The sequence below is a fragment of the Hetaerina americana genome, unplaced genomic scaffold, assembly GCF_022747635.1.
Source record: "Hetaerina americana unplaced genomic scaffold, ioHetAmer1.1.p SCAF_93, whole genome shotgun sequence".
In the NCBI taxonomy this organism is placed as follows: Eukaryota; Metazoa; Arthropoda; class Insecta; order Odonata; family Calopterygidae; genus Hetaerina; species Hetaerina americana.
The window spans coordinates 162,501-174,374 of NW_027287572.1; the positions used below are offsets into that span (position 1 = coordinate 162,501).

Genomic DNA, 11,874 nt, shown 5'->3' on the forward strand with positions numbered 1-11,874 from the left:
GATTACTTAGGGGATGAGCAGCTTGAGTTTAGAAAGGGGAGAGGTATGCATGATGCCATTGCGGTAATGAGATTATTAATTGAGAGGAATATAGAACACAACTAGGAGGTATTTGCCTGTTTCGTAGTTTCGAAAAAGCGTATGATAGAGTGAATTGGAAAAAACTAATGAGTATATTGCAGAAAATAGAAATAGATTGGAGGGAAAGGAGGCCAATCCACAACCTGTACATATCCCAGACTTCTGAGGTTCAGGTGGGGACCGGGGAGTCCGGATGGGCAGTGTTAGGAAGAGGTGTAAGGCGGGATTGCCCATTGTCAACGTTGCTGTTCAACCTGTATGCAGAGGAAACAATTAAAGAGGCATGGAAAGAACTGGAGGTATGAATAAAAGTGGGCGGGGAATTCGTAAAATCAGTAAGGTTTGCTAATGACCAAGCTTTAATTTGTCAGCCAGGCAAGGGGTTGCAAGCATTGGTGAGTGAAGTGGATATTCAGTGCGACAGGTATGGGATGAGAATCAATATTAATAAAACAAAGGTTATGCAATTTTCAAGAAAGAAAAAGGCCAAGCTGAACAATAAAATAGGAGGGCAAAAACTAGAGCAGGTAGAACAATTTACGTATCTTGGTAGTATTTAGGACCAACACGGTCAAAGTAGTAGAGACATAAGGAGAAGAATTGCATTGGGCAAAGAGGCTTTCAGAAGGAGGAGGGAGTTGATGACAGGGATGTTGAGTGTGGATGTTAAGGAAAGACTCGTAAAAACTTTGATACGGAGCGTAGCTATGTACGGCCTGGAAACGTGGTCACTAAAGCGGGACGATAGACGTGGACTGGAGGCTTTTGAAATGTGGGTGTGGAGAAGAATGGAGAAGGTGAAATGAACAGAGAAGACCACAAATGAGAAAGTACTTGCAATGGTGGTTGAAGAGAGTGGTTTGTTGGGAGAAATCCTATGGAGGTAGGAAAACTGGATGAAAGGGGTATTGATTGGCTGTGGGATGTTGAAGACAATTTTAGGCAAATGAGGAAAGGGAAGGAACAGGATAGGGATGCTGGATGGGATGAAGGGAGGAAGGAAGTACTCAGAGCTGAAGTGGGACCTGATGTAGAGTAGGAGGTTTCGTTTTGCTAGGGGCACAAATTATTTAATTAGTAATGATGTCCATCCAAATCTCCCTAACGGAGATTACCTAATAATAATAATATACATATATATATACATGTGTATATATATATATATACTCATATATACAGAAACAGATATAAGGAAAAAGGAAAAGGAACACATATAAAGGACGAACACAATAAAGGTGGGGAAGGCGGAATCGAATGGATCACAAGAGTAAAAATATTTCCTTGACCGGGACTCGAACCCCGGATCTTTCCACTTGCCGGGCGGATGCTCTTAACCACTTTCATGTTTGAATGTGTATTTGGCCAATGTGGCTCATCTCTTTCTTCTGGCTATGTTTGCCACGAAACGCACTGTTCCTTTCCTGTATGATGGTGTATGAATTCTAAAACCACTGGCCTTTCCTCTTGTGTATTGTCTATTTCTCCTTTGGTGGGTGAAACAGTCCCCTGACGCCATCTCTTGGCTAAAGAATCGGGGCGCTTGGCGACATTATAGACTCACGGATCTCAGGGTAAATTACGTTTCCTCGATAGCTCAAGTGGTTAAGAGCATTTATTGTGTTTTTCCTTTATATGTGTTCCTATCCCTTTTCCTTATATCTGTTTTTGTATATATGAGTATTTATTTGCCGTTTGGCGGGATTTCGTGTTTGAATGTATATATATATATATATATATATATATATATATATATATATATATATATATATATATATATATATATATATATATACCTGTGTATATATATGTACATATTATTATTATTATTAGGTAATCTACCGGTTAAGGTAGGTTTTTGGATGAACAGAGCTACTAGATAAATATTCTGTGCTTCCTAACAAAATCCAGTATCCCACTCTACATCAAACCCCTCTTCATCTCTGAGTACTTTCTTCCTCCCTTCATCCCATCCAACATCCCTATTGTATTCCTTCCCTGGCCTGTAATAGAGGGGAGAAGGTTTGCCTAACATTCTCCCCTCTATTACAAGCTTCCACATCCCACTGCCGGTCAATACCCCCTTCATCCACTTTTCCTGCCTTCATAGGATTTCTCCCAACAAACACCTCTCTTCGCCCACCATACCAAGTACTTCCTCATTTGTTTTCTTCTCTGCCCATTTCACCCTCTCCATTCTTCTCCCCACCCACATTTCAAAAGCCTCCAATCTATGTTTATCCTCCTGCTTCAATGAACAAGTTTCCGCACCGTACATAGCTTTGCTCCATATCAAAGGTTTTAAGATTGTTTTCTTAATATCCTTACTCAACGTCCCTCTCATCAACTCCCTCCTCCTTGTGAAAGCCTCTTTGCCTAGCGCAATTCTTCTCCTTATGTCCCTACTACTTTGACCGTGTTGGTCCGAAACATTTCCAAGATACATAAACTGTGCTACTTTCTCTAGTTTATGCCCCCCTTTTTTAATGTTTAGCTTAGTGTTTTTCTTTCTAGAAAATCGCATTGTCTTTGCTTCATTAATATTGATTCTCATTCCATACCTGTCGCACTGAATTTTGTATATCCTATTGGCCTCTTCTTCGTTATGGTTGCTCGGTGGCATATATACCTTATACCTGAATAATAACTAAGTTCGTCGGTTGTGCTTTCATCTCTACTAGTGTTATTCTATCCGTTGCCTGTTCTATGATGGCTATGCTTCTTTCTACCTCTTTATTTATTACTATGGCAACCCCTCATTGGCTCTCGTCCCTCCTGCTGTATATTATTCTATAATTATTACTTTAGTAATCCCCGCTATCCTTCCATCTCACCTAGCATAGACCTAAAATATCTATTTTTCCCCTTTTCATTTCTAGCTTAACATTCTCCAATTTCCTTGTCCTCATCATTGTCCTTACATTCCATGGCCTTATTCTAACTGGCTAACTGTATATATATATATATATATATATATATATATATATATATATATATATATATATATATATATATATATATATGTATATATACAATGTTTTATTAGGTAATCTACCGGTTGAGGTAGATTTTGGATGAACAAAATTACTAAATTAATATGTGTTGACCCCAAATAAAATATCTAGTTTGTAGTTGTAACCAGACTTACCTAAAGAAAACTTTTTTTTCAAGGCACCCAAAGCCAAAACAAATTCTAGTGGATGAAAAAAAATTACATGAAGAAAGCAAATACTTTATTTTCAACGATTAGACATGAGTTTTTACTGAGAATCGCCAACCTGAGGAAATATGCTGTCCAACGAAGGGTTATCTTAAAATTGCATTGGGTTATCACTTGATGCCACCAATTTATTCCTAATTTTCCCAAAATTAGATGCTCTTAGTTAATCTAAAACTACCCTGCTTAAAGCTAAATTTCCAGCTCCAGTAATTAACGTGATATGACCCTCATTAAAAGTTTCCGGAGAACAAAACAGTTTTGGTTTTAATAGTAACATGTAGGGACAACATGATGGCTTGGCCATGGGTTCTTCGCTCTCTCTGCTTTTGGCGGGTATATATTTGGGCTATTCTGAGCTATTCATTCTATCATATAATCACTCCTTATACAAAAAACCCTCTTTTGGATTAAATAAACACATGATATTTTCTGTGCTTGGATGGGAACTACTAGAGAGACATTTCTAAATTCTCGAGACAAAAATTAAAAATTTAGTACCAGTATGGAAACCAAAAGATCCTTTAATATTTATAGACTTAAATATTTGATCATTTTCACCTCCTATCACTTTCCAATTTTCAGGAAGGAGTGCTATGCAGATTTAGTGATGTGCAATAAATCCAGCCACCATTTTTCTCAAATATTGTTAGCCTTCAACTCTATGCTATACAGGGTACGTTCTATCCTCATGTCTCAAGTGAACATTATGAATGAATTGCTCACCATTAACAATATTGCTCAGAGAATTGCTATAGTTAAACAGTGAAAGGATAACTAACAGACTTTACAGGGAAAAGCATTCTGGTCTGGCCAAGTTCCTCATTTAAGGCAGTTCCACCGAAGAACAACCAGAGTGGCGGAGATTCCCTTTCCTGGGCGAACTTGCAACTAAAGGGCAAAGGGTTCTACAAAAATTCAGGTGAAAGCAGCCTTCTACATTAGAAATAATTTTAATAAGCAACTTTCTTGGTCATACAAAAGACAAGTCCAATCCCATACCCAAGGGTGAAGTCTAAAAAGTACAGCGTGACAACTGCAACTGAGTGTGCATGGGCCAAACAGGAAGGAGAATCAAGACAAGGGTAAAAGACTTCCAGGCCAGCTTCTGGAATCATATGACCGCATTCCCATTTGCCAAACGCCTGAGTGATTGTAGCCATGGAAATGAATTCTAAGCTGTCATGCTACATACAGAATAGAAAAGATCCTACAGCACACCAATTTCAGGGCAAATGTTGCCCCAAAAAATTTCTATATCCTTCCCACTCCATATTATTGCATTTCCGTGTGACCAAGCCTTTGACAAAAAACAAAATATTCATTAAATTGTTAGTTGTGCACATCCAAACATCTTAACATCCTACTTTATAACAAACCCGTATTCATCTCTGCATACTTCCTTCCTCCCTTTATCCCATCAGGCATCTCTATCCCATTTTTCTACCCTTTTGTCGTTTGCCTAACAGTCTTCCATCCATAACAGTCTTCAATGTCCTACTGTCATTCAATATGCTTTTCCTCCATTTTTCCTGCCTCCTTAGAATTTATTCCAACAAACCCCTCTCCTCGCCAACAATACAAAGTACTTACTCATTGTTTCCTTCTGTGTCCATTTCACCTTCTCCATTCTTCTCCACACCCACATTTCAAAAGCCTCCAATCTACGTCCATCCTCCTGCTTCAATGACCACGTTTCTGTGTCATACATAACTACGCTTAATATCAAAGTTTTTTACGAGTCTTTTCTTAAAATCCCTCCTCAACGTCCCTGTCATCAACTCCCTCCTCCTTGTGAAAACCTGTTTGCCTAGTGTAAAAATATTCTCCTTATGTCCTTACTATTTTTGACCAAATTGGGCCAAAACACTTCCGAGTTACGTAAACTCTTCCACCTGCTCCAGTTTTGCCTTGTTGTTTTAATGGTAAGCTTAGCCTTTTTCTTTCTAGAAAATCGCATAACCTTTGTTTTGTTAATATTGATTCTCATCCTTTATCTGTCGCACTGAATTTCCAATTCACTCAGCTATGCTTGCAACCCCTTGGCTGATTGACAAACGGTCATATGATGCTTGTTCATCAGCGAATCTAACTGATCTTACGAATTCCTTGGTAGTTATTTAACAGGCAGAAACATACTGATTGTATTCTATATTCCTTTCCATTGGTCATCTCATTACTGTAATTGCATCTCATGTGCCTATCCCCTTTCTGAATCGCCAAAGTAATCATTTGTCCTCCTCTCTATCCTTTTATTGTTAATTCTGTGAACCACTTTATCTGCATGGGAAACCAATCTTTTTGTTTTGCAGTTTTGCTCATATGTAGTCTTTGTCTCTTTTGGATATGTGCACAACTAACATTGAATTTATAAGGTCTTCAAATTAGATTCCTTCCTCATAGTTTCTACGAATCAGTCCACATAGTCTCTTCCTCCCACATTGTCCTAAACCTTTTAATAGTTCCACGGGAATGCTATCTACCCCCACGGCCATATTTATTTTCATCTCCCTCAATGCCCTTTCTATCTCATCGTCGAGTATACTTAGTCCTAAGCTATCTTCATCTACGTAATGTTCCCCTCAGGTATCTAGCGGATTGAAATGCTGCAGTGGCTATCGTAGCTTTCCACCCAGAGGGCCTGGGTTCAAATCCCGGCGGTGTTGAATGTTTTTCAGTGGTATCTCGATCCCTACATGAGGTGCCTTCCATATCCATCTCTCTTGGATATTTACTGTTTCAACCATTATGGTACACGCCATATCTATAACTGTCAGCACAGATCTTCTCTCCTTATTTCCGGATAGTGAATCAACCTTCTTTCATTGAGTACCAATTTCACCCTTCCACTGTGAAGTTTCCATATCCTCCCACAGCATCATCGAACATGTTTCTTTTGCTTTATTTTTTGCATGTCTCAATTTATTATTTAACTCTTTGTACTTCATTTTGCCTATCTCTGTGTTTACATTCTTCCATTTTCATCTCTCATCCATCTTTGTATTCATCTCATCCATGGTTTCCTTGTCCTTTCCCCGTTAGCAGTTCCTATAGTTTCTTTTGAGGTTTTTGATGATCCTTTTTTAATATATTACCTTTTTTTCCTCGATACTACTCAGCTATTTACCTTCATTCATGATTTTTAGATTCAGATTTCGCCTGGGATCCCCGCGAATAAAGAAGGTTGATTTTAAGACTGAATCTCTTACGTACATTTGTGGCCGATCAGTTCTCCGAAGATTTTCATCACAATTTAAAAATTGCATATTAATATGGAAACCATGACCACTCATTCAAGTGTAAGGAGATCATGCGTCGAATGGATAGATTTAAGATGCCGGTTTTTCCGAAAACGATTATTGACACTAACTGCTGCCACTCACATTAATTAGGAATGAAATGATCGATACCTACAAGGCCTATCCCAAGAGTGGTATTCCTTATTTTTTCCCAGATATACGGACAGGTGGCAGTTTCTCTAGCTGGGTACGAGGGAGGGGAGTCTCATGAAAGGCTGAAGGCCTTTGCGGAGTGCAGATCGTTCGTTTGCAAAACCGCTATAACGGGACCCCGTTACGCTCCGTCTTGAACCGGTTATTGGAACAGCGCTACGCCATTAAATTTTGCATGAAACTGGGTAAAAACGGGAAAGAGGCTCATGACCCCTCAAGGTAGCTTAAAGTGATAAAGCCATGGGTGAATCGGGTGTTTTTAAGAGGCACAAATTTTTTCGGGAGGGTAGAGAAGATGTTGTAGCCGCCAAACGGTCAAGATGCCCTTAGACCTGAAAAATTGACGAAAATCATGCGAGAGTGAAGATTTTGCTGACTAGGAATTACAAATGAAGAGTTCATTGTTTCTAATGAACTTGGCATTTCTACAAGTGATGTTCATCAAATTTCGACCGAAAATATGGATCTGACAAAGGTGTATGCGAAGTTGGCGCCGCGAAAGCTCTCTGATTAGCGAATTACCTGGGATCGGGATGGTACGGTGGCTAACGTACAGGCTTCCCATCGCGAGGACCTAGGTTAGAATCCCAGATGCGGTAGATTTATTTCAGTGATAACCCGATCCCTATTTGAGGTGTGTTGTGGAGAGCACTTTGAGCGAGCACGACGTCCGTCAGATGGGACGTTAACAGTAGACCCCTCAGCGCCTTTCGACAAAAGTAGATTAGTGCCGACGCCGGGTTTCTCTCAACAATTCCCTTCCTAGCAATCCATATTGGCCCAAATGACCTTGACTGTCGGTCGTCTACCCTAAAATTACCACTACGGAGTATCTGGTGCGGCACAACGTGACGACCCTTCCTCAGCCACCCTATAGCCCTGAATCTGGCCCAACAGACTTATTTCTCTTCCACCGCCTGAAATCCATGCTGAAAGAAGGTCGCCGCGGCTCGAATGAAGAGTTATAACAGATCGAGACGATGGTGCTCAGTAGCATTCCGGGTGCCGCCTTCCAGGAAGCGTACGAGGCATGGAAAACCCGCTGGCACAGCGGTGTGTGGACGCACAAGGGTGCTACTTCGAAGACTTTGGAGTGAATGTATCAATTCTGGCAATGTTCTTTTTTAAATCGGCTCAGTCCTACGGCTTTTAGGCCAACCCTTGTACCTAAATATGCGTAGGTATGTATGCACAATCGTTTTTTTGGTTATTAATATTCGTTTTCCCAGTGTGTGTGTGAATGACGACGTATACGCATTCATGCGAACATTTTTTTTTAAGGTAATCTACCGGTTAAGGTATGTTTTGGGATGGACACAACTACCAAACAAACATTTTATTATTCCTAACAAAACACAAAATCCATCATCCTACTCTATATCAGGTCCGTCTTTATCTCTGAGTACTTTCTTCCTCGCTTCATCCCGTCCAACATCCCTTTCCTGTTCCTTCCCTTCCCTCTTTTGCCCAAAATTCTACCATATAAATAAATGAATCGGTTCCATAAAGTTACGCCAGAAACCATTAATTTTAAAACATTCTACCCTCTATCACAGTCTTCAACATCCCACTGCCGGTCAACACCCCCTTCATCCACTTTTCCTGCCTCCATAGGATTGCTCACCACAAACCCCTCTCTTCGCCCACCATACCAAGTACTTCCTCATTTGTTTTCTTCTCTGTCCATTTCACCTTCTCCATTCTTCTCCACACCCACATTTCAAAAGCCTCCAATCTACGTCTATCCTCCTGCTTCAATGACCTCGTTTCCGCACCGTACATAGCTACGCTCCATATCAAAGTTTTTACGAGTCTTTTCTTAACATCCTTACTCAAAGGCCCTGTCATCAACTCCCTGCTCCTTGTGAAAGCCTCTTTGCCTAGCGCAATTCTTCTCCTTACGTCCCTACTACTTTGACCGTGTTGGTCCAAAACACTACCGAGATACGTAAACTGTTCTACCTGCTCTAGTTTTTGCCCTCCTATTTTAATTTTAAGCTTAGCCTTTTTCTTTCTAGAAAATCGCATAACCTTTGTTTTATTAATATTGATTCTCATCCCATACCTGTCGCACTGAATATCCACTTCACTCACCAATGCTTGCAACCCCTTGCCTGACTGACAAATTAAAGCTTGGTCATTAGCAAACCTTACTGATTTGACGAATTCCCCGCCCACTTTTATTCATACCTCCAGTTCTTTCCATGCCTCTTTAATTGTTTCCTCTGCATACAGGTTGAACAGCAACGGTGACAATGGGCAACCCTGCCTTACACCTCTTCCTAACACTGCCCAACCGGACTCCCCGTTCACCACTCGCACCTGAGCAGTCTGAGACATGTACAGGTTGCTGATTAGCCTCCTTTCCTTCAATCTATTCCTATTTTCTGCAATATACTCATTAGTTTTTTCCAATTCACTCTATCAAACGCTTTTTCGAAATCTACGTAACAGGCAAATACCTCCTGGTTGTGTTCTATATTCCTCTCGATTAATAATCTCATTACTGCAATGGCATTACGCTTACCTCTCCCCGACCTAAACCCAAACTGATCATCCCCTAAGTAATGATTTGCCCTACTCTCTATCCTTTTGTTTATGATCCTAAGAACAACTTTACCTGCGTGAGATATCAAACTTATTGTCCTATAGTCCTCACATGATGTGGCCTTTACCTTTTTCGGAATAGGAACTAAAACTGGTCTCACAAAGTCTTCCGGCCAGATTCCCTCCTCATAAATACTACGGATCAGCCCATATAGCCTCTTCCTCCCACACTTTCCTAAGCATTTTAAAAGTTCCACGGGAATGTTATTCATCCCCACGGCCTTATTGAGTTTCATCTCCTTTAATGCCCTTTCTATCTCATTGTCTAGTATGCCTGGACCTAAGCTGTCTTCCTCTACGTCATGTTCTTTTTCAATGCCTAACTTTGTTGGTCTGAGTTCTTTACTATACAGTTCTTATATATACTCCTTCCATCTCTCTTGGATCTTTCCAGCGTCAACTATTACCCTACCCGCCTTATCTTTGACTGTTAGCATAGCTCTTCTTTTCTTACTTCCCGATAACGATTTAACTTTAACTTTAAATTTAACTAACACGCTGAGATTGGAAAACGGCTCACGTAACACTAATATTTAAAAACGGAGATATGGAGGAACCGAGAAATCAGAAACCTCTTTCCTTTACATTCATTTCATGAAAGGTTATGGAACATATAGTCGCTGGTCTGATCGTGAGACACCGCAATATTCAGGAGTTATGATTGAAAAACCAAACGGTTTCTGAAAGGGTAGATGCTGTGTGACACAACTTGAGCTTTTAGTTCATGATATTCTTATTTCAGGAGAGAGCAATGTTCCAGTGAACGCGGTTTTCTAAATTTTCAAAAATCCTCTGACAGAGTAACTCGTAGTAATCTTCTCGCAAAGCTAGAAGCATATGGCATAGATAAAAAAATCATCGGCTGGATTAAAGACTTTATGAATGGTCGCGCTCGAAGAGTAGAGCTAATGCAGTGAGAGATACTTCAGGTGATCCCCAGAAACGTGCTATAAGACCCCTTCTGTTCTTTCTTTAATGTTGACGGCATTGATGACAATAATTACATGCTCAATAACAATATACGTCTATTTGCCGACGATGAAGTGCGTGATGTCCGTAATCCTGAGGACATAGTAGGTTTATCAGATTCCAAGGTAGTTCCTTAAATATCCGTATAGGGTCTGGTATATGATTGGGCCCGGAGGATATAGCTGACCCTACCAGGAGCAAGCGCCGTGGCTCCCGTACCTCCCCTCCACACTTTGCAGTCCATGGGGAGTTATAACTGTGATACACACATCAACAAATGGCGATCCCATTCAAATAAAATCTAATTGTGCGCTTCACGGTAGGAAAGTGGACAATATTTTGAATCAAACAAGCCTATAGCCAAAGATATACAGGATAACGCGTACATTTTTTGAAATATAAAAATATGTTCCTATTTCATATTAATTATCTATCGCATCAAAAAACTGGTTTTATTCATATTTTAAATGCTTTATCACTCCAGCGAATGTTTCTAAATTCTGATATGGTTTAGTGTAATTTAAAATGCGTTAGGTCCTAGCATGACTCAATATATCATGATAATACCTTGATTGATAATACTTCGATACCTCAATACCTTGATGATAATATCACCTCAATAGTTTAACACCTTCGCAACACCTGACGTGTGTTTTGCTCATCGTCCGTTTCAGCGGGGAATGAATCTCGAGTACATTAGGGAGCATCGGTAGAAAGCTACTGTTCTTGCTAGCAGCGGTTTTCTATGAAGACTTGCTTTCTCTCTCAGACCAAGGCAGCATTTTTAGGTTAGTTAAATAGTCGCTAAGGGACCCCAGAAAATTTAAAAACTGGAGCACCATTATTAAAATGAATGATTAAAATTTTATACGAATTCCAAAGTAACCTCTTTATCACAGCAAACATTATCTGTACAGAATAATATCATTGTCTGACCGTATATTCTGATATAGAAGGGCAGCGGTCGGTTAGAGAGGTTTGATGAATAGAGAATTTTCATTGCCAATGATCAAGGGATAGAGTCTTAAAGAGGCCACAGGATAGAGAGCGCCTGAGTAGTGGCTGTGCGGTGGGGCATCCTTCAGTAAACGTCCTCGTCCGTTCATCTCAAGGCTCGCCAGTCGAGGTGATCGGCGCCTGCAGGAGGAAACGGGTGGGGAGGGAGGCTCACCCAGTCCGACGTTGGACACCCTGAGTCCGCTCTTGCCGAGGTTCCGGTAGCGCAGACCGGGCGTGACGACGCACGAGGACTGGCGAGAGACGAGTGCCGCGCCGCTGCCCACGTGCGTCGGGACGGCCACCCCACCTCCCGGGGTCTCCGGTCCCAGGTCCACGCCACCGCGTCCGCCCACGAGCAGAGCGCTGCCCCCGCCGCCCCCGAGGCCCCCGCTACTCCCCAGCTGCTGCTGCGACGATTGCAGGTCCCCTCCCCCGCCCCCCGAGCTCGTAGTCGTGAACTCCTCCATGCAGTCCAGGCTGGCGATCGGCGCCCGGCAGCTGGGGGGCGAGAGAGAGAGGAGGGGGGGTGAGAGGGGCGAGCCCACGCTTAGA

General features: G+C 41.3%; 1 protein-coding gene across 1 annotated transcript in view; it reads right to left on the reverse strand.

Annotated features, from left to right (window-relative positions):
* The window catches only part of Hk (potassium voltage-gated channel subfamily A regulatory beta subunit hyperkinetic), a 69,517-nt gene extending 57,896 nt beyond the window's left edge, over positions 1 to 11,621 (reverse strand). The window contains exon 1 of the mRNA XM_071598280.1: positions 11,495 to 11,621. The gene's annotated coding sequence lies outside the window, so the exon portion shown is untranslated. The remainder of the gene's footprint in view (positions 1 to 11,494) is intronic.
* Positions 11,622 to 11,874: the final 253 nt, after the last annotated feature.